The sequence below is a fragment of the Candoia aspera genome, chromosome 2 (assembly GCF_035149785.1).
Source record: "Candoia aspera isolate rCanAsp1 chromosome 2, rCanAsp1.hap2, whole genome shotgun sequence".
Lineage (NCBI taxonomy): Eukaryota > Metazoa > Chordata > Lepidosauria > Squamata > Boidae > Candoia > Candoia aspera.
Genome location: NC_086154.1, coordinates 23,086,934 through 23,110,852, shown reverse-complemented (window position 1 = coordinate 23,110,852; position 23,919 = coordinate 23,086,934). Strand labels below are relative to the sequence as shown.

General features: G+C 38.2%; 1 protein-coding gene and 1 pseudogene across 1 annotated transcript in view; one reads left to right on the top strand and one right to left on the bottom strand.

Moving 5' to 3' along the window:
- Positions 1–4,832: 4,832 nt before the first annotated feature.
- FHIT (fragile histidine triad diadenosine triphosphatase) overlaps positions 4,833–23,919 on the top strand; it is a 1,201,403-nt gene continuing 1,182,316 nt past the window's right edge. The window contains exon 1 of the mRNA XM_063296411.1: positions 4,833–4,879. The gene's annotated coding sequence lies outside the window, so the exon portion shown is untranslated. The remainder of the gene's footprint in view (positions 4,880–23,919) is intronic.
- LOC134492639 (U2 spliceosomal RNA) lies at positions 14,752–14,828 on the bottom strand (annotated as a pseudogene).

Here is a 23,919-nt window from a genome sequence, read left to right as displayed (position 1 = left end):
CAGCCCCTTTGTACTGGATGAGAACTAAAGTGAAGGCAAAGGATTAAAACCTGTGTAGTCTTCTGTTCGTAGGACAGAGTTTGTAGGACTGTATGTATAAAACTACTAGACAACCCATGACCCATTCTTCTTTCCACATATAATATAGGCTGGTGCTGTTTCCCCTCCCCTCACAACCCTCAGCAGACCCCAGTGAAGCTGCTGCCTCCTCCTCCTCCTCCTCCTCCTCGGCTGACCCGTGGAAATGCCTGCTACTTTGCTGGGCGAAAGGGGAACAAAGGGAGCTGCAGACCGCAAGGAAAACTGCACCTCCTCTCCCCATACTGGCATGTCTCCAAGGGCTCCCTCCCTCCAGGGAGGGAGAAGGCTCACCCATCAACTGCTGGCACCCCCCAGCCAGCCCTACCTCACCAGCAGGCATCTGAGTCGCTCCTTCGTCCTTCCCTCGCTGCCCACCACCGTTAGGTGATTTCATTTTTTGGCCTTAGTACCTAAGGAGCCAATTGCCGCTTACCCATTGGGCCTTGCTGCCAGCTGTTTGGGCACGGGCCAGAAGGAGGTGGGAAAGAGATGGGTGGCCTCTCCCATCTTCCTTTGTGCCATGTAACCTACAGGTTTCTGGGAAGTCAGAAATCATGATCACATGACCACAGCTAACTGCAGTGATGCTGCAGCAGCCACAACTTTGCATTTAGAACTGATGTGAAGCTCCTTGAAATTTCATTTTCATGGGAGTCTTGAGTCCTGGATTTTGGATGCATTCTTTAAGTTAGCCCATTTGAGGTACCTTGCTTCAAAAATTGTTTCCCTATGATGCATCATTTTGGCCAATTGAAGGTTACAAACAGACAAACCGACAGGAGAGTTTTATTAGTATATAGACTATCAGTATAAACATATAAACATAAAATATAAAGGAACTTATATTAGCAATTCCATTCTAAAATTCAAAACCAAATCTTAAAATATTGTCTTTAAAAATAAAGTTAAATATTTTAGCTAAAAAGGTAAGTTAAAAAAAACATTTCTCTTAGCATCTAAAGGATTTAATGCACACTTTCTTAATAAAAAAGAACCACTATGCTGTATGAAGAAGCAGGTACTCTACAGAATGCAAGTGAAGCTCATAGATAGTGTATGCTTGAAACTTACCGTAGCTAGCACTTCAGAATATGTGTCAATGAACAATACACATTCCCACAACTGTAATTAAAACACATAATCCCTGTTTCTTTTGTACCTATAAATAAGAGTATTTCAGAACTTTTATAATGAGAATTTACTGAAGGTAATTTCACTACAGAATTTCCAAAGTTTAAATGTTCAAGGTGTATAGTAGATGTAAAGTTTAGAGTATTTATAAGCATGTTTGGAGGCAGTAGGTCTATCCTTGAAACTGAATGATTGCCTTTATAAAAATGAAAAGGCTTACTTTTCCTCTTTTTAATTTGATGATAGTATCTCTTTTAACTTTTGGCCTTCAGATGAAAACTTGCTGTAAGAAGATCTCCAGATCATCCGTTCATCTCTTTTTTTCAGGAGATGTTTGCAATGTAGCTTGAATTATACTTTGATAATCAGATTTGGTCAACTCTTTCCTAACCTGGCTTGCAAATGAACTATGGTTTATGAGCCAACCACAGAAGTAATTTGAACAGTCATTCTCCTCCACCCCCCAGTTTATATTAAACTGGAATCATTCTTGAATGAGGAACTTCTGGATTAATACCAGTTGACAATTCAGATTAAAAAGAAAATCAGTTGATGACTTGAGGCTGCTACAATTGTGGTATTTTCTGAAATCCTCATGCAGTTCTTGCTCTGACAAAGATGTGCAAATGTGAGCCAAAGTGTGTGCCATTGCGACAAATAGATGTAGGATAGATTGCTATAATCGATTTGTTGTATATTTTGCTGGTAAATAGGCTATTATCATTTCTGCGATTGATAATAATGAATGATCCTCCATGGGGTCATATGAGAATCCAGGCCTGTGGTGTTTCCCATCTAGAGAACAGCAAGCTTATTTTTTCCCTAGAACTTTTCTTTAATCTCCTTAAGAAGCAGATAAGCATATATCCCCAACAGTCTAGCACATTACCAACTCCTCTGTCCCCAGGGTAGGCAAAATTATTCAACTTCAGATTCTGGTTCAGTAGAGTTATTCAATACAGTTATTAAAAAATCAAACAGAAAAGAGAAAAATTATCAGCTACTTTTCAAAATAAAACCTAGGCTTAGCTTACTGTAGTTATCATAAACTATTATCTCAGGAAACTTATGGGTGGGTCTCCTTGGCTCTTAACAATATTATCAATTGTTTATTTTGCATCAGTCACTTGAAAATATGGGGGAAATTATGGAGAGTGACAATAGCATCTAAGGAGGATATTTCAAAGTGACAAATCAATATCCTGACGTGGTGTCTTCCAAGTGTTTTCTGCAATAGCAGTTTAATATAAATTTGAGACATATATTTATAAATATAAATATAAGAGAAAGACTGGGTTAGAGAAATTGTCTAACAACAGAGTGTAGAGGCCAAGATTCTTATCATACATACCTATATATCATGCTGTTCTTTTTTGCAATATGCAACATTATGGAGAATGCAGAAAAGGAGTAAGAAATTAAAGGCATTACACAAGAAAAAGAAAAGGAATTTAGCTAAAACTAGTTTATAGCTAAAACTAGTTTATAGCAACATTATTTACTATAACTTTCCACTGTATATTTTAGTAAATTTTCTACCAAAGTACTCAAATTAATACTCTAGTTTTGCATCATTAATCTATAACTTAGAGCCAGTTTGGTGTAGTGGTTAAGGCACCAGGCTAGAAACTGGGAGACCGGGAGTTCTAGTCTTGCCTTAGCCAGCTGGGTAACCTTGGACCAGTCACTCACTCTCAGCCTAGGAAGGAGGCAATGGCAAATCACTTCCAAAAAACCTTGCCAAGAAAACTGCAGGGACTTGTCCAGGCAGTTTCTGAGAACTGGACACAATTGAATGGATAAAATAAAATCTATAATTTGCAATTATTCACTCAAGTTTCTTTGTGAAGCACCCTCTTGATTTACAATAGATTAATTTTCAGATCCATACTCCTTGTTGTATCCTGTGGTCTATATAAAATCTGTTACAAATCGTTCAGTTTCTCAACCAACAACATGGCATAATTTTTATACAAAAGTATACATATTCACATCCCCAACCAACTCACCTCTAACATTCCCACAAACAATGCATATACTTTTATCCATAAATAACAAACAACAGGCCATCACATACCCCTGTCTGACTCCCTGGCCAATGTTGAAACATTTATTAAGTGTTCCATTTATTCTCATACATGCTTTACTTCTGTCTTATTTGTTATTAGATTTATATCCCACCTTTATTTTTGTACAAGTCCAGCTGAGGTATATAACGTTCCTGCCTCCCCTTTTTCCCTACAACAACAACCCTGTGAATTGGGTTGGGCTGAGAGAGACTGTCTGAAGTCACGTAGCTTGCTTTCATGCCTGGATGAGGAATAGAACTCACAGTCTCCTGGTTTCTAGTTGAGCACCTTAACCACCACACCAAACTAGCTCTCATATCTGTAATGGTTGCCTAATCCCAAATACTCAGTCTCACAAGCTCGGGCTTAAAGATAACTGATTTATTAAAGGAATAGTATGCAAATACAGAGAAAGCTGAGAATGAGCAAAAGCGCGCCAAATACAAACTTAAAAGCTTTGCCTGCAAGCTAGTCCCGCCCCAAGCACCCGTCAGTGCGCACCCCCTCCCAGGTGCTAGGAACCGTTACACACGCCTGGGAAAGTAACCTTGAACAGGATCGCAAACCCAAACACACATTCCAAGGCTCCAAAACAACGGAGGGCGGAGGAATGGAAAAACCCTGAATGAGCGAATGAACACGGGAAAGAACTTGACATGTGAAACGTTACAATGTTAACAGAACATTGAAATGGGGAACATGACAATATCACTCCATATTTGTGCAAACAATTCCATTATTCAAGACTATTCACTTATCATATACTTCCTTTAAATCAACAGGTGTAACATTCCCTTTCCACATTTATATTTCTTAATGACTTGCTGGAGAGCAAAAGTTGGCTGGACACATTGCACTTTTCGAATTTTTGGGATTGTTACCTCATGTACCCTTTCAGTCAGAATTTCACCAAACACCTTCCCAGGCACCCTTAACAAACTAAGCCCCCTGTAGTATTTTGCACTGATACTTGCTACCTTTCCTGTTGTGTAGGGGAACAACATCTGCATTCTTCTAACATTCAAGCCTAGATGCAATCTTCACATATACTAAACAGGTTGTACAGCCAGTCCATAAGCGAACCACTTCCCTGTTTTGACCTTTCTCCAGTTGCACCATGAATACTTACAGCCTTACCATTTTACAATATTCTTGCAGCCTTTATGAATTCCTTTTCATCTTCCAAGCCCTCATGCTGTTGCCTGCATTCCATTGGTTATGAGATTTGTGCAAGGAACTGACACATGCTCACAATGATCAAAGGTGCCTTTTGAATGCAGTTGCATGTGGACCTCATTTGTCCTAGAGTGCTTTTGACCTGAATAGTTTTGCAGTGATGGGAAGACAAATGCTTTCCCTGCTCATACATCTCTGCACCGATATTCCAACTGTGGTATTTTGATAATGGAGAGCGAAAGTGAGAGCTGAAAAGTGGCTGAAGGGGTCCCATTCTTTATATGTGCAGCGGCGCTTTAATTAAAAAAAAAAAAAAGGGAAATCTACACCCCGAAATAAAAAGCTCAGTTTCCATTCCTTCTCCTTTTACATTTGCAGCTTTAAAGCAAAGAATTGTGAGCTGTTGAGAATACTCCGTAAAGGTAAGTGTATTTATAACACTGCATCGACAAACATTGCTGTGCAACATTGATTTCCCTTTTATTCAGGGACGTAAGTACTTGGATTAATGATAGAGCTGACAGGGCAATTTCGCTCACCGCACGGTCATCCCTCGCATGAAGCGCCAAGCCCTAGTTAGAGGGGAAAGTGTAAGGAAAGGCAGCAATGTGCTGAGGGTGGCCAAATTTTGGTGGGATTGCTGACGTGTTTTATTCTCGGCAGCTGAGATATTAACAGGGTAACTGTGTGCTGAGATGAATGCTGAAGAATAAAGAACAAAGGGGTGTTGTGTGAAATAGGGCTGATTTTGGTAATAGCTGACTAGAGTTGGCTGGCACACTAAGGTGCTGAGGGGAGTTTTAATCTCATTGTGTTAAAGTCATTGTGATAGGCAGTACTGGATAGGAAATAGCCATTCAGCAGAGGAAAGGGGGAAAGGCTTCTGCCTATGTAATTAGTCATCTAGACTGTGCATAAAACTCTGAACTGAGCATTGATGCAATGATAAAAGGGCCCAACCCCTTCTCCCATAGAACACCCTGTGGCTGGAAGTGCCCTCCTTGTGTCTTCGAAATTCGCCCAGAGTAGATAGTTTGCTAAAAACACCACACCACCTTTCTTTGGTAATAGCAGGGTTTTTACTAGGCAATTTTCTATCCATCTTGCTAAACCAGTAGCTTCTGTCTATAACTATCCTAGTTGAGCTCTGCAGTGTTAGCAAAGACAACAAAAAAGGCTAACCAACTGATTTACTGCATTAGCTTTTGTGGGAACAGTCTGCTTCATCAGATCCAGATTAAGTAACTGTGGGATGTTTCTTAGGTTATGCCCATAGTTGACCAAGAACTACGTAGAATTAGGATTAGTCCAAGCGTGCATACCTTGAGGTTCTACAAGTTGTCACAACATTATAATTTTTAAGGTGATAAAGAGAAATTGTTAAAAATATTTTAATAGTTTTAGACAATTAGTAACTGTTTTGTAAATACAGTTTAAATTCAGTCAACTTTAACCAACCCAGTTTTTGGTGTGCCAGTCCCCCCTCCATCTGACATTTTGAGCTGTCTCCTCCCAGACTGTAGTCTGAGTCAATTATACTATCATGGTGGTCTGAGTTAAGTACTGTATAATCTATTAAGTTTGTGACCTGATCCAGAATTCGTTTTATACCACAATTTACTTAACTATAGCTTACTGATTTAAACTCCATAAGTAGGATTCAGTAGCACATTAATGTATAACAATGGACTACAAACCATAGTCCACCGCAACACGAAGCTCATTTTGGCTAGGTGTGATGTGCAGGCCAAACGTGTTCCTGCAATGAGCAGTACCCATTCTAGCAAAGGCTTTATATAATGGACATTCATCAGAGCCATAACATACAGTACTTCTGTATAATGAAATATATTAATTTGGTTAACACTTCGTTGGCCTAATGTGATGCTTCCACCCATCCGTTACAACTTAATATTGCGTGCACCTAGCCCATTATGGCTCAATAGACAAAATATGCTTTTCAGAAATCCTAGCTAAGTATTATGTATAAACATAGGATATTGCTATGTATCAACATCATAAAAGCAGGCACCCTAATACCAGGCCCATTGTGATTGGGTAACAAGAGGAAGCAAGTGAGTACCACCAGCAACAAGGACCATGAGACATTTTTGTTGCTTCCCAAAATCTTAGGTTACTTTTTGGAATGTCTGGATATTTCAGAATAAAGAGTCAAGGCTCAGAAAACAAGACAGAGTTTTACCCTGATGCAGAAAGTAACAGGAGTAGTAATGATGATGGTGATATTGATGTCCTGGCTGCAAAACAAACAGACAAACCAATAACAACAACAAAAACCCAACCACCCACTCCCCAAAATCTTCACTCACTTCTGATCTGGAATGAGAAAGAAGAATTCAGTTGCCAAATTCAGAAAAAAAAACCACCCAGCAGTATAGTACTTCTTCATTATTTTGAAGCAAAACCTATAGCTCTGGAAGTCCTTCAAAATAATACTGGAATATGAAAGCTATTATTCCTTCTTCTTTTTTTTTTTGAAAAAAAGAAAGATATTAACAGCAGACCAGAAAAGCCTGTGATTACGTATTACGGTTAGCAACAATTCGTTTTTAGTGTTTTTCACATGCTGAGCTTATTTCCTATCAGCCTCCAAAAAGGTAAACATTAGAATTTGGAACTGTGATAATTAAAGCAGCCTAAAGCATAAATGACAGGTTTAGAAACTGAAGATTGTTACATTATGCAGTGATATGTGAGTTATTAGGCTTGGAATGTCATCAGTTGTAAACCTCTATGATCAATGGCGGAAAACACTGGTTAAACAACAGATTTATGTAATCTTGCTATGGTTTTGCCTCTGAGCAGAATTTAATATTTTCTTTTTCTTAAGTATTAAGTATACTTCTATTTTATGGTGCACTAAATTGTTTTTTAAGCAGGCTATATGTATCGCTGAGCTGTTTGGTAGATAGAATAATGCAAGGAAAACGTAGTATATGGAAAATTTGTGTTTTTAGAAGGAAACTATCTTTGGAGGAAGAAAAGCACACTTCTGTAAGGCAACAGCAGTTATTCACTTTATATACATAACGAGATTTACAGAATTGGGTCTGGACGGATTGCAGGATTTGGCATTCTGTGTGCATTTGCCCTGCAACAGCCCCAAACTAGGTGGTGAATCATTTCGAAACTTTCCAATAGTTTAAAAATGCAGTTTCTTTTACAACATGGTTAAGTGTATATCTTTCTTACTCAGAGGAAAATGCTTTACATGCAGGCTTTCAGTGAGCAGGGAATTGGACTTGATGGCTTAACTGGTTCCTTCCAAACATGCTTTTCTGAATATTCTTTGTTCTTTTCCCCATAATTAACCTCTTCCTTTGACTGCTCATACCAACCTTGGAGTATACTTCCAGCAAAGTGCGTGTGCCTCGCTCAAGGGTACCTAGTGTGCTTCATAGAATGAGGGCATGAACTCAACAGTCCCTATTCTGAGTCAAAAATATTCTCTAGTGCCCTTATAACTAAGCCCTCCGATGTTTCTGGCCTCCAAAATATTTTCAAGCCTGCTTGGTTTGGTGGAAGAAGAGAAGGAGACCACATTTTGGGGCTGGGGGAGGAGCGGAGGGCACTCCTCTAACAGTGTACATTTCTGTGCTGAGCACTGAGGAATATTGATTGATTAACTGATTTGCTTAACGACCACATGGTTTGCCTAACTGCCATGGTGATTCACTTAATGACCACTGCAAAAAAGGTTGTAAAATCAGGTCAGATCCACTTAATGTCTGCTCCACTTAGCAACCAAAATTCTGGTCCCAATTGTGGTCATTAAGTGAGGACTACCTGTATTACAGACAAGAAGGAAGCTGTGTATATGCAGAAGATCACCCTACTGCAGAATATAGAAAAACACTATAAAAGCTTCTCTAAAACCAGAGTTTCAGATCTGGTCCTTTTCCTCCCAACTTTTCAGGTTAAATTTGGGCTTTTCTTCTTGGCCTTGAAAGTTGCCAGCCCTTATAGTCCACTCTTTCGTCTTGGCTAGAACCAAAAATTTTAGAACCTTTCTCCCTAGAATGGCCTCCTTCAGAAGTCACTTCACCTGGTTATAATAATATTGGTTCTCCATAAATTCTCCTGCCACTCAGCAACAGTCTGTTTCCAAAGTTGCTCTTTATCCTGAACACATTTTTCTGACCATCTGGAACAACGTCTAAGCTGAGTTTTTTTTGCTGTGTGCTTTATTTTCAGAATCCCTTTAAAAATAGGTTATCAGCAGCAAATAGTTTTCTGTTGATAAGTTAAGAATAGCACTCCTGAAACCTGTCTTTTTAGGACTTGAATATCCTTTCACTACAGTGGCTTATAGACTTTTTCAACCTTGTATACAAACAGATAAACTTTTTTCTATCACTTCTAAATTAGATTGTCTTGAACTGTTTTATGATTTCTCTTCTTCACTTTCATAGTGTTCCTTCTGTCTAGAAAGAAGAACTGCAAACTGCAATTGCTGCAGAAGTATTTGGCAGTTTCTTGCAATAATTGAAATATATGGAATATTAACTTACACTTCTTAAAATAAAGAATTAAAAATGCTTTCATGCTATTTATAGCATGGGGAGAGAGATGACAGGTATCAGGCACTCCCCAATATATTACACTATTCATTCTCTCAGTTTTTGGTAAAAATGTATTAAGGCCATCACCATTTGAACACTGAACTACACTCAGAAATGCAGAGTATTTCTTCTAAAATTAAGTTTCTTGTTACAACAGCAAGTTTTGAGATGTATAATAATGGAAAGTATATGTCAGTATATTAAATAATAAAACTGCACAGCATTCAACAGGAACATCTCATTGCAAGGATAATGCTCCTAAAAGAAACCTTTCCAAAGTAATTAAGGGGAAAAGGCCATTCCTAACATACCTTTCTTTTCCTCCTTGGACCATGTGAAGGAATTTGATTAAAAGGGAATCAAAATTAAGCTGGGCTGATCCAAGCCTTTTTTTTAAAATAATAACTTTATTAAGTTTTAAAAGAAAAAAAATCTAACAGAAAGAAAGAGAAAGAGAACAGAAGTGCAGGGAAAAGAAAGAAAAAAGAACAGAAATAGAAAAAGGAATAACTCACTCCTTTTACAACAGATTTAGGTAAAACTTACGTTAAACTCTTACTCTAAGGTTACAACATAACATCCATTTTTTCCTATTGTCAACTAATATTATTAATAATCGAATCCATATATCATAATTTCATTCTTTTCTGTTTCAAGCAAAAAGTCCAAAAGGGGCTTCCAATCTGCCATAAAATTAGTCAATGTCTTTTCTCTAATCAAAGCTGTCAATTTCGCCATCTCAGCCAACTCATCTGTAATGGTTGCCTATTCGAAAACACCATCAGACTCATGAGCAGGAATTCAAAGATATCTGATTTATTAAAGAATAGTGTGCAGGATCACAGAGAAAGCTGAGAACGATGAAAGTGTGCCAAATTCAAACTAAAAACCCTCGGTGCAAATGAGATCCCTCCCCCCGTAGAATCTTCTCAAGTCCCCAATCCCAGGTGCTCCTAACGGCTTCTGATGGTCTGCGGGAAAAGTCCTTGAGCAGAGAAAATAACCCAAACACATTCCATTGTACTGATTTCACATACAGAGCTTGGTACAAGGTCTCACAGCAACTCCCTCCCAAACAGAAACACGCATCAGCGCCATGGCATGTGAAACGTTACGATGTATAAACTACATTGAATCAGTGAACATGACATCATCAACTTTACCATCCATCCTTCCATTGTAGGTAATATCGAGCCTTTCCACCTTTGAGCATATAAAAGTCTCGCTGCAGTTATCATATATAAAAACAAAATTCCATATGGTTTTTCCAATTGTTTATCCATCAGCCCCAAAAGAAATGTCTCTGGTCTCAATTGTATATTAATCTTTAAAATCCTCTGGATTAATATATGTATTTGAGTCCAATTTTTTTTAGCTTTTTTACATGTCCACCAAAGATGTTAAGGAGCCTCTTCTTGTTCACATTTCCAACAAATATTTGAAGTCCCATTATACACTTTTGACAATCTTTCCAATGACAAATATCATCAATACATCATTTTGTAAAAATTCTCTTTTAGGTTGTAACATAATGTAAATCTCAGCCTTTTCGTCCACATGTTTTCCCATTATTCCATTTGTATATTTATATACAAATATTTAGCCCGTTTTATCATACAATCTTCAACTTTTTCATCCTGTTTCAAATCTCAGCAAAAGCTTATACATTTTAGCAATGAGATGTTCATCATTAGTACATAACTCAGTTTCAAATTCAGTTTTATCACATTCAAAACCAAAAAGCCTTTTATCAGCTTTAAATCTCAAGTTAACTGTACATGTGAAAACCATTGGCACATATATCCTTCTGATGTCACCATAAGTTAACCATTTCTGCTTAGTTACTATTTCTCTTCTGTAATATGCTTCCTGTGGTGATAGTCACAGAGGTATTTTTGGACACAGTCTAAGTTTATATCAATTCCAAATTCTCAGGATGGCACAGGCTGATCCAAGCCTTTGTGTTATCCTTAGTGGTTTTTTGCTGTTGCTCAGTTTTTGATCTGTAAGAAGTAAGCAGTTGCCACACTGTAAATGCAGTAGTCATTGCACTAAATTATTGCACAAGAGATAACTGTATAGTGAATACATTTTGACTGCTTTCAGCAAGCCTCTGCATTATTTCTGTGTCAGTTTTGTGAAGGTCAGCTCAGGGTTCTTGTGGCTTTCTCTCTTAAATCCAAGGCAAGCCTTCCAAATTGCTTTGCTCCAGCTTAACCCTCCTTCTGTAAGAATCTTTTTGTACAGGCAAAAGGAAGGCTTATGAAGGCACCTATATACACAAATGGGGTGGGGTGGGTTTCAATAGTTGAACAACCATGCCTAATCTTCCATTTGTATTCAGAAAACCACTATATAACACTGTTTTATGCTGTTTAAGAGATTCAATAAATGAAATACATGCACAGCAATGATAGCTGCTTAAAAAAGCAATACATTTAATTTCTTGGCTTGTAGGCTGGCCCTTGATATCTAACTAAATTCATCTGGAATGCTGCTTTGAAGTGACCTTGTAGACAGTGAGTTTGCTTACTTGCTATGCATTTTGGATATGAGTTGACAGCATGCAATAAATATATTCAGATCTTTTTATTTGCATCAAGTTGCAAGCATGGGATGCAGTCAAGGAAAGTAGAATTTGCTTAGTCCTGAACTGGACAGTCAGAAGTGAAGCTGTCACTGGTTACTCATGAGTAAGCTCAAAATGAATATGACATCCTATCAATATGAATCTATCCTATCAATATGAATAGAACAAGAACATAGAGATAAACAGTTTTGAAGAGTCTAACAGCATCTTGTTCTTCCCACTGATGAGAAAACGTGATCACATTAAAGAGCTATTTCGTCTGCATGTCTGCATTTATGTGGTTACTTAAAACATTTATAACATGCTTTTCCAAATGAAATATTCAAAGCAAGTACCTTTATTGAACAAGAGAAATGAGAATATAATTATACAAATGAATAGTTGAAATCTTTGGCCAGCAATAATCATAAGAGATTGATTGATTGATTGATTGATTGATTTAAACAAAGTATAATACCACCTATTTCACAGCAGTGGCTCTGGGCAGCAACTAGAGGATTAACACCAAAAATATAGTCAACACACTTAGCAAAGATAAACATCCAAACAATATTAACACATGCCTGAGGTCTAACATACTTCTCCAGTTAGGCTTATCCAACACAGTTTCAGTGGTAAAAAAAATCCAGAATGTTAGCCATACTGTAATGGTATGTGGGAATGACCTTGGGGATGGGAAGAGATGCTGCCTAGGGGGATCAGATAAGAGGGGGCATAGCCTGAAGCTGCATAACGGGCAGAGAAAGAAACTCAGAAAGAAACCTCCCTAATTTATCAGGTTGCAAAGGAGATGGCAGGAGATTTGTACTTTCAGACTGGCAAGATTCTGTTAATGTAGCCTTACAATAAAGTAGAATTAGCTCATCTGGTCATGTTTCCTGTCTGATCTACCTGGGAAGGCTGACATTAACAAAGATTGGCTCACATTCCATAGATCATATGCTCTTTTAAACATGAAGATTTCCATCTTGCATCTTAGCAGGGCAGAGCTGGCTAAGGAAGGTGGTTGAATTTCCAGCCATAAAGGAGGTCATTTCCTTGCTCCTAAGCTAAGCTATGTGTCTCAATTGTCCATGAGACTTGGAAGAAAACAGGGAATCCAGTGAAGATCTAATCAAATTGAATGCTACAAACCATAAATAACTATAAAGTTCTTCACCAGCTGGGGTCAGAGATAAGATCTCAAAAAGTTAATGAAGTCGTTTCAACAAGGGAGTTGTACATTGCTCACAGATGGCACCAGCCTGGAGTTTCACAATGATCTCTGAAACTTAAATGCAATCCCTTTAGAGAGATCTCCAAAAGTTATTACCAAATGATCGTTACTAATATGGCAGAGGAGGGATTAAATACATGATTGGAGAATAGCCTATTCTATGTATTTGATGTTAATTACCTGTGTGTGTAAATGAAAAGAATTAAAATAGTACTACTTTTTGAGTGAGTCCAGTGCAGCTGTCAGCCCACAGAAATTTGAGTACTCCTGATCTGAAAGGAAGGCTTGGGGGACTGAATACCAGAATTTGAGTTTGAAATTCATTTGATTTTCAGTTTCTCTGTGTGCGCAAGTACAGTTCACCCATGAGCAGAAATACATTTGTCTGTGTAAAGTAATAATAATTCCCAAACTAGATTTGCTATTATTAGTTTAGCAGCTGACTGCTGTTTATTTAAGCCAACTAAAAGAGAGACTAAAAATGAATCCTAAATTCCTTAGATTGTTAAGATACTGGTTATGTTACATTTATTATTGTATAGCAGGTCTCCTACATTGCTGGTGTGTCTAGGTGATGCATGTAGTATGTAATTGCTCTACTCCATTCATCAAATTTATGGGAATCCTAATAATATTTTTCTTCTATTTAAGACTTAGAAGCTATCCACGTGGAAGGACTTTCTATAGATAGGTCTGTGTACACAGGGAAGATCTGAATCAGTCTTTCTTGGGGCAGTGGATACATGTTTCTTGGACCAAGCTCTTGGGTACAGGTTTTAAAATAATGTTAAATGGGACAGAGAGGCCCTATATATAATTAGATAATTTTTTAAAGCTTGTTTTGTTTGTGAGAGAGTGCAAATTGAACCTTGGACAGTATAAAATGCACTAATAATGGGCATAAATGTTATTTAAGAGTTACACTGCACGTGTTGCTAATAGCTGTCAGTGAGGTCTTGTCTAAAGTTAAAAAAAAAGGAAAGCACAGAAACACACAGACATTTGCTCATATGTGAAATATGAAGTTCCTCAAACATAGTATTAGTTGGAGGGGAAAAGTGCATAATCATAAACATTCCTTCAAAAACTATGAAAGTAGTATTTCATGTTTTTTGTTCTAGGATAGAAATCCTACTCCCCACCCACCCAGCACTACCTCCCATTGGAAATACTTTTTAAAAAATTAAACAATATAGGAATGGGGACGGCAGGTTGAAGTCCCGCAGAACCATGAGTCTGGGGAACTCCACCGCCAACCCCAAGATGGCCTCCAGCATCCCCGGTAGGGAGGTTGCCACGCAGCAGGGAGGCTGGTACACTAGCAACACCCCCAACTGTTCCCGAGAACCCAACTTGAAAAACAGCGTCTCACACCCAGTCACTTGTGGAGCAGGGCCCCTGAAAGAAACAAGGGATTCCCAGATAGCTGGAAAAAGGGTTATGGAACTTTGTTTTTGTAGATGATAACTGCAGTGAGATTATTGTATACACAAAAATGGAAAGATTCGGCATTACCCACAATGGAGGAAGGTTGGTGAAGATGATAGAACTTGCTGAGATGGCTAAATTGACTTCTTTGATCAGAGACAATATCTACGTTTAATGCTGACTGGAAACCCCTTATAGACTTTTGCGTGAAACAGAAAAAAATGAACTTATAATTTATGGTTTTAGTGATTAGACAGGACAGATAGAGAAAGAGGAGAGTTATGTTGCAACCATAGAGTAAAAGATAAATTTATAATTGTACTTATAACTGCTGTAAAGAAGATTGGAAGCTACTTCTTTGTATCTTTTTTCTTTTCTATTTTTCTTTTCTATTTTCTTTCTTACACTTTTAGCTTTCTCTTTGATTTCTTTCTTTTTCTCTTCTCTGTCTTACTTTATATTAGTTTGTATTCGTTTTTATCTTCCTTTTAAAAAAAATCTTTAATAAAAATTATATACTACACTTGATCTTAGCCAAAAGACCAAGAAGAGATTATATAGAAAAAAATATTGTAATATGTCAACTAAGAGTTTGTTACTTGGGTGAGAGTGGGCAGTAGGATTAGAGGAGACTAGATTAGAATAACGTTTTGTGTTTATAGTATATTGTAGACTACTGTTGCATAGCAGTTGAATGATGAAAAGGTGGAGTCCTCAGTACCCTGTTTGTTGTTGTTTATTTGTTTACTCTTCATGACTTCATGGACCAGCCCACGCCAGAGCTTCCTGTCAGTCGTCAACACCCCCAGCTCCCCCAGGGATGAGTCCGTCACCTCTAGAATATCATCCATCCACCTTGCCCTTGGTCGGCCCCTCTTCCTTTTGCCTTCCACTTTCCCTAGCATCAGCATCTTCTCCAGGGTGTCCTGTCTTCTCATTATGTGGCCAAAGTATTTCAGTTGTGCCTTTAATATCATTCCCTCAAGTGAGCAGTCTAGCCTTATTTCCTGGAGGATGGACTGGTTTGATCTTCTTGCAGTCCAAGGCACTCTCAGAATTTTCCTCCATCACCACAGTTCCAAAGCATCGATCTTCCTTCTCTCAACCTTCCTTATGGTCCAGCTCTCGCAGCCATATGTTACTACGGGGAACACCATTGCTTTAACTATGCAGACCTTTGTTGTCAGTGTGATGTCTCTGCTCTTAACTATATTATCGAGATTTGTCATTGCTCTTCTCCCAAGGATTAAGCGTCTTCTGATTTCCTGACTGCAGTCAGCATCTGCAGTAATCTTCGCACCTAGAAATACAAAGTCTTTCACTGCCTCTACGTTTTCTCCCTCTATTTGCCAGTTATCAATCAAGCTGGTTGCTATAATCTTGGTTTTTTTGAGGTTTAGCTGCAAACCAGCTTTTGCACTTTCTTCTTTCACCTTGATCATAAGGCTCCTCAGTTCGTCTTTGCTTTCAGCCATCAAAGTGGTATCATCTGCATATCTGAGACTGTTAATGTTTCTTCTAGCGATTTTAACTCCAGCCTTGGATTCCTCAAGCCCAGCATGTCGCATGATGTGTTCTGCATACAAGTTGAATAGGTAGGGTGAGAGTATACAGCCCTGCCGTACTCCTTTCCCAATCTTAAACCAGTCCGTTGTTCCGTGGTCTGTTCTTACTGTCACTACCTGGTCGTTATACAGATTCTTCAGGAGGCATACAAGATGACTTGGTATCCCCATACCACTAAGAACTTGCCACAATTTGTTCTGGTCCACACAGTCAAAGGCTTTAGAATAGTCAATAAAACAGAAATAGATGTTTTTCTGAAACTCCCTGGCTTTTTCCATTATCCAGCGGATATTGGCAATTTGGTCCCTAGTTCCTCTGCCTTTTCTAAACCCAGCTTGTGTCATGTTCCCCGTTGCAAGGCATATGTGCATCACAATGGGGAACATGCACATTAGGTAAGAGGAAGGGATAAGCATAATCCCTAAATCACTCAAGCACCCATATCCAGAAGGGAACCCCCAACACAATAGATAAGCCCTTCAGACCAAACTTAGCACCCATCAAGAGGCAAGGGGAACGCCTTCCCATTCCCCCCCCCCCCGGGGATGCATTCACACCTCCCTCATGCACGCATGTCCACAGAGTAATGCCCAACATAATGGGAGCACCCATCAGGCAGTAGTTAACGCCTATCAGAAGATCGGGGAAACACCTTGAGGGGACGCACCCGGTCCGGACGAAGACAGTGAGACAAAGGAGATCGCCGGGATCGCCCATCGGCTGATGCATCGAGGTCTCAAGCACCCATCCGGTCCTGGCCCGAGGGTGGAGAAGCACGATGTCCGCCAGCAAAGTATAAACAGGGCACCCTGTCACCACATAAGGATTCCCGTCTTTCTCCTTGCACGCACACCGTTCAAATAAAACCAGAAATCCTTAGACCTTCTAAGTGAGTCTGAGTCTTATTCTGAGCGTGGCTGTCCTTACAGCTTGTGGGTTTAGAATTGCTGAACCCTACCATGAATTGCTGAAGTCTACCTTGTAGGATCTTGAGCATTACCTTACTGGCATGTGAAATGAATGCCACTGTTCGATAGTTTGAATATTCTTTAGTGTTTCCCTTTTTTGGTATGGGGATATAAGTTGATTTTTTTCCAGTCTGATGGCCATTCTTGTGTTTTTCAAATTTGCTGGCATATAGCATGTTACATGCAGCCATTTCACAATATGTGTTAATTACTGGAAATTATTTTCCCCAGGATCTTAGAAAATTTTGATCTTTAGTATATGACCATATGATGACGACAATGATGATGATGATGATGACGACTGTATCAGAAAGAGTCAGCACTTGATGGACCTTATTGGATTCTGATGCTAAGCAAGGTCAGGCCTGGTTACTACCTGGTGAAAGACTACAAGGAATACCAGGGCTATAGGCTATACTGGGAAGTGTTAAATACATCTTGGAAGAAGGCAATGATGAACCACTTCCATGCTGTTGCCAAGAAAATGGGAATCAAGTTGGACTGAAGGTTTTTTTTGCCTTTATGGGAATGAATGCCTAAACCTGCAAATATACAGAATTACAATACCACAAATGGATTCTTACCTTGTAACTCAACCAGCGTTGCCTAATATAGAGTAACAATAACATAATCATATAACTTGGCAATACAAAACGAGTCTTTTGACATGTTACAATCACTGTGACAGAAACTAGTATTGGTTTAAAAAATAATTACTTAAAAAGATGACCAGGACCCAATCTCACATTGGTAAGGTTAAAGATTAATGCTTTATGCTACTTGAAAGAAAAGATTACAGTTTTCAAAGTACAAACCGTATTGGTTTCTAAGTCCCATTTGGAGGGAGCTCTTGAGGCAAAAACTATTAGAAGTGTGCCGGCATGAGCAAAGAGATGAGGATGGGGAGAAAATTTAACAGTCCTGGTGAGAGGTGTGTATTTTATTATTTTATTTTATTTTATTTTATTTTATTTTATTTTATTTTATTTTATTTTATTTTATTTTATTTTATTTTATTTTATTTTATTTTATTTTTATTTTTATTTTTATTTTTATTTTTATTTTATTTTTTTAGTGTCTACAGTATCAAGATAGCCAAGAAAAATATTGTTCTTTTCTGAAATCTGATCGCATTCCATTTCTCAGGTACAATTCCTTGAAACCCAAGTTGTCCAGTTTTTCCCTTTTAAATAAAAAAACGAAGTATGATCAGGAAATACAATAATAAACTACAAAGTAACAAAATATATCACATAATAATATAGCATTCACTCTGCTATTACTGTATTAATACATTTGTTACCTTATGGGGTGAGCCTAAAACATTAGAAATTATATGGTAAGAACTTATAAAATAAAAGTAAAAATATATATCCCCTGACAATTTATCAATTAAAATATTTCAAATTTAAAAGTACTTTTTAAAATAGGGAGTTATTTGTCTTATTTTCATTGCAGCAACACAGAATTTGGCAGCTGTACGTGTAATGTAAGGTTTTAAATCCTGAAGTAGATAGTTCAAGTAAAAATTATCTGGATACCCAGGGAGTTTTTCTATTAGGGGCAAAATGTAACTTGACCTGATATCCCTATAAAATTTACAGTGTAGCAGTACATGTAAAATGGTTTCTACTTCCTCTTCACCACATGGGCAGATACGCTCAGCTGTGGGGACCTTGTTGTATCTGCCTTGGAGTAGTGCAGAGGGGAGAACACTGAATCTGGCTTTAAAGAATGCGATTCTCAACTTAGGAAATGTTAAATTTAGGAGATACCTTGCTGGTTCCCATACGCCCCTGTTTATCCAAATTCTGTTATGTTGTGGGAGCCTATTGAGTTCATTCTGGAACTCCATGTCCTTTATTCTTTGGATGACTATTTGTTTGGCTTGATCCCTAAGACGTTTCTATGAGTTTGAGAGAGAGAGGGGGGGGAGAGGGAGGGGGGGGAGGGAGGGAGGGAGGGGGAGAGAGAGAGAGAGAGAGAGAGAGAGAGAGAGAGAGAGAGAGAGAGAGAGTCTTCTAAACTTTAAAAGTAGCCTGATGGTCCATCTAGCAATTCTCATTCGTTTATACTTTCCCTCAATTGATGCAGATGTCAAGAAGAGAGAGATGATTGAGCATAATAAGCCTATTTCTGTTTTACTTGAAAACCTTCTGGGCAGGGAAATACTTGGGGAACAATAAAGGATTTTTATTGATTTGGCAGGACCAACAGCTGGCACATAGCCTCTTACCTGTTAAATTGGATGTGGATTGCCACTTGACCTGACTGAGTCAAAACACTCACTGTAGGATGGGGAAAGAGGGAAAAAAGGAGAAATGCCCTGCTTGCATTTGGAGTCTATTTGTAGTACTGACTTTAAACTAGGTTAATGGTAGTTTCTTCAGACCGGAAAGGATGCCTGAGAACTATCAGTATCCTTTTTCAGCAATCTGGATAGCTCCAGATTTATACCTTTTTCTAGAGGATGGTCCTGCTGTTGGGTGAAGGCCTATTAATTCATGCTTTCTTCTACCCTCTATAACTTTCTCCATAACTTTATAAGCACTCAAATGCATGTATTCTCACATGACTTAGATCTATGTGTCAGTCTACTAAATTTTTTAATGCATCAGCACATTTTTCTTCCAGGACTAGAACAATGTCATATAATATTTTCAAGACATTCCATTTCATAGGAATTCCCTAGCTTTCAACAAGTGACGTTCTGTAATGACAGCCTGTTTTACTCATTCCATTGAAAGTTGATGTCTTTCTGTCTCTCAGGTATCTTTCTCCAACAGAATGCTTCTGTTTTCCTTTTTTTTAAATCTTCTTGTTAGGGTGCTAGAGAATTTCTTTTGAATTTCATTTGGAAGAGGAAGAGGCTGCGGCTGCTCAGAGAAAGATCTTTTCATAGTTCTCTAAGCATAACTTGAATTTTTCTTGGCAGCCATAGACCCCAATCTGAAAAACAAACAATGGGAGGAGGTTCCTCATAGTGTCTTTGCTGAATTTTATTGGACTATAGGAAGCCAGAGAGCTGCAGACCATTGGGGAGGTGATGCCATAGAGGAAGACAGGGCATCGACACATAGTTCCTTGACACCTCCTACTGCAGTGTTGCTCAGCCTTGGCAACTTTAAGATGTGTGGACTTCAACTCCCAGAATTCCCCAGCCAGCAAGCTGGAGAATTTGGAGAAATTTATAAGTAAATTATTTTTCTTCAAACTGAATGAGAACCAGTGGGGAGAAAATTGAAGGAGAAGGGATTTTTATTTCTCTAATGGAAAATGCAGTTGTTGTGGCATTTGTGATTTTACACTTCACATTTGATGCAAGGAGCTTCTCCTTTCTTACAGGACTGTAAAAAAAAAAATTACACAGGAAAAATGCCAAGATAACCTTGTTAACTGAAAAAGGAAGATTTAAATACTGCTGCAAACCAATGGGATCTATAGGAGCCTGGCAGGGAACAATGTTTCTTTTTTCCATTGCTTGAAAACACAATATCATTTTTCAATGTCATACAGTGACAATCTGGTTATTAGGTTGTCGGAGTCTTTTTTGACAAAATTGAGTGTCGGGGTTCCTAATTAGATTGCGCTAAAGCCCGCTGGGGATGCTCATATTTTTCTAATAATTTCTGGCCTAGGATTTTTTGTTTAAGGGCACAAACATATCAGTCATATCCAGATATACAAGCCTTTTATATTCTCTTAAGAGCCTCGGGATCTTGATGAAAATGTAATATACAAAAAGGGTGTTCTCCAAGACAGGGCAAAACATACATTCAAAGATGCCTCTGCTAGGGGACAATTCCACTGGTTTTTGTTGATTCAGGGCGTTATCTACCAGATACGTCTTCTTTCACGATTTGCTCCAATTTAATTGGGGCTTTATACATACATACGTGTCAGTAAAAAAAGAGAGAGAGTCGTATTTGTATCTTTAAATTAATGAAGCCAATTTTTTAGTCTTCTTCCACACTTGCTGGTGCATAGTGTGTGAGCCACCACTGAAGTGTGTGACCTGCGTATCCTTTTTAACCTTCCACGCTCATTGCCATTGTGCTAAGAAGGTAAGATTAGTGGCAATTTTGGGATTGGGAGACCAGGCAGCTCATGATCGTAAAACTGCTTGATGAACAGAAGTAAAGAAAGATAAAGACAGGGAGTTAAATGAAAGGCTTAATACTGTGTTGTCTGACTGACTTCTTCCATAAAACTGAAGGGGCATTCAAGTGACATTCAAATAGAGCAGAGTAAAGGGATACTAGTAGTAGCAGAGGAAATAGAGGTGGGGAAATTTTGTAGGCTTTGTAGACAATAAAAGCAATTTCACTAATGATAGACGGGAACGAAGCTCTCCTGTACAGTGACAGTTTTAAATCAGATGTTGATGAAATATGTATCTTTAGATATTCCAAAAATCGATATTTTAAATCAAATCTTAGCTTTGTATAAATGCAAATTTATGGAAAACTAAAGTCAGTACCTTTACATACACATAGATGCATTTGTTGGCAAAAAAGTTTTTTAATATCTGCAAAATTGTAGCTCCATAGAATGTAATTGTTTTTACAGTAGAGATAGGCATAACTAGGGAAATAAGCCATCTGTGATTCCGATAGGCAGCAAACTTATAAAATAAGATAAAATCTAGAGGTTCCTTTGTGATGTGATATAGGTGGAAATACCTATCCCACTTTTTACTCATGTAGCTGACTTTGATTTTTTCCATATATAGAAAATTGAACCCTGCAGGAGGATAGACTTCATAACCAAAATGTCCTTTCTGGCTGTTCTGATTTTGTGTCTTCTGTACAATTAAATAATCCCATGTAAAATCTCCCAAGATATCAAACAATTTGAACAATCTTTTTTTCTTTAAAAGTTGGACAGAGATTTGGCTTTCTGAAGGTTCTTAGAACTAAGCTTGTTCTTGAAAATACACTGCAGATCATATTTTTTACAATAACAACCAATTGCAATACATGTCCATAAGATTCCCCCCTCCCCATAATATTATTTCTAGGACTCCAATCCCAAGGAATGTCAAATTGCTCTGGTATTTGATTTGATCCAAAACATAGCATATGTACTTATTGGGATTTTTTTCCCCATAAGAGATCAATTTGCTGTTTTTCACAGGAACATTAATTCACCCTAGTTTTCTCTTTCAAAACCTCTTTTTTAAATTTTTGTAGTTAAAAAAAAACCGAAAAGAAAAAAAAGAAAACAATACAAAGATATAATATCAATAAATAAACAGCTGGATTCTCTTGGATTTTGGCCATTTTTTAAAGATTTCACCTTTCAAGTAGTACATGTGTGTTTGGGAGTATACATCTCTTATCACTCTTAGGCGAATATTTCCATATGTTAACCCAGTCAAAAGGTGAGCTGCATATCAAGGAAGTGACAGTGTTGTGGGACTGATCCTTCTCTCAGCCAGAGACTCAGGATTTAAATGTTGCACATTGTTCGGACCAGCAGAATTAAGAGATAAGAGATGTGCAGAGTGGCAGAATTAAGAGATAAGATTGTTCTCAGGGTTCAGCTATTTCTCACAGTGTTCATTTGGGTGTATGTTGTAGAAGACCCTGGGGAAAAAATTGAAGGCACTTGCAGGACCATGTTTTAGACCTTGTACAATTGATCTGTATGAAATCACAGCACAGAAGAAAGTACATCATTCTTTGTTTATGGACAAACTCTTTGTCACTGAGGAACTCACTGAGCTTAAGTTGAATCCACTAAGTTATGCAATGGTTTCCTTGAAGAGTCACATGTAAATCCAGCTATTGTTGCTTGTAAACTGTGGCTTATGGTGGAGTTATGTGGGCGTTCTGATTTATTCAGTAAATCCCTAATTAAATCAAACTGGAGTGTAATGCAAAGTCTGTACTTAGCTTCCTGGAGCAGAAAGTGCTAGTCTTCTGTGTCTGTGCAAAGAATTCAATTCTGGCCTTGAGAGAGAGGAAATGGTTGCTCAGCCCTGGTAAGGTAGGAAAGTGGGAAAAAGAGACTCAGAGCCTTGATTTGTTGTCCTTAGAAAGGGGCAATGCAGATTTTGGACAGGCTTTCCAAATTCTATTAATATATCCTACAACGCTAAAGTATCATTCCTAGAATCCCTGCAATGTCTCTTTCGTCACCTGGCCTACTTTAAAAAGGATTGATATTCCTAAATCTTTCCAGATTAGCCTTCCCCAATTTGACTTGTCCTCCATGTGTGTAGACTTCAAATTCAGCCCATAATTACTCAGGGAGAAAACTTTATTTTTTTTTTTGTAAATGACCATAAAACCAGTAAAGAGAACCTGGGCATTGTCATCACCTGTGATTACCTTGTGTATTGGTTTGTCTTCAGAAAAAGTTGTATGCTTACAGTGGCCACTTTAGATGGGTGAATTTAAAAAGTATTATACTTTATTTTCTGCACTATCATTGTTCTTCAGTTGGGGTCAGACCCTGACCAAGTGCAAGTCACTGAGCCAGAGTTGAATGATGATTACAGCAGAGAAGAGTTTGTTTCAATCTGATACTCTACAGAGTTGGATGGGAATTCTATTTGTTGAAGTACCAGATTAGCTGGAGGATGAAAGATTGCGGGATAAGCATTGATTTTTATATCAGTGGTGAACTGATATTGTTTTATAAATGTCTTTGGACATGTGACCAGAAGAGGACTGGTACTACTGTATGTTATGACTGTGGAGTCCGTGGTGCTCTCTGAACTTGGTTGTTTGCTTGCAGACCTTTCATTACCTGACTAGGTAACATCACCAGTGCTAGTGAGTGTGGGGTTTGCTCCCTGTTTATATATGGCAGCTTGCCCTGCCAGTGTTGGTGGTTTGTGGTTTTCTGCTTGGTAGTTCCTTGATTAGGATGCTTGATTGTTTGTCTGGAGTTAATCCCTGCTTATCTGGTGTTGGCTGCTGGAGAGATGGTGTTCTGGTCTTTTTATTTCCTTCTTAGCTTTTTTATCGTCTCTTTTGAATGGTGTGTAAATGTGGTTTATCTCTGTGTGTCTATTGATGGCTGATTTGTCTGAATGCCAAGCCTCCAGGAATTCCCTAGCATTTTTGGATTTAGCTTGGTCTAGGATGCTCACAGTTGCCCA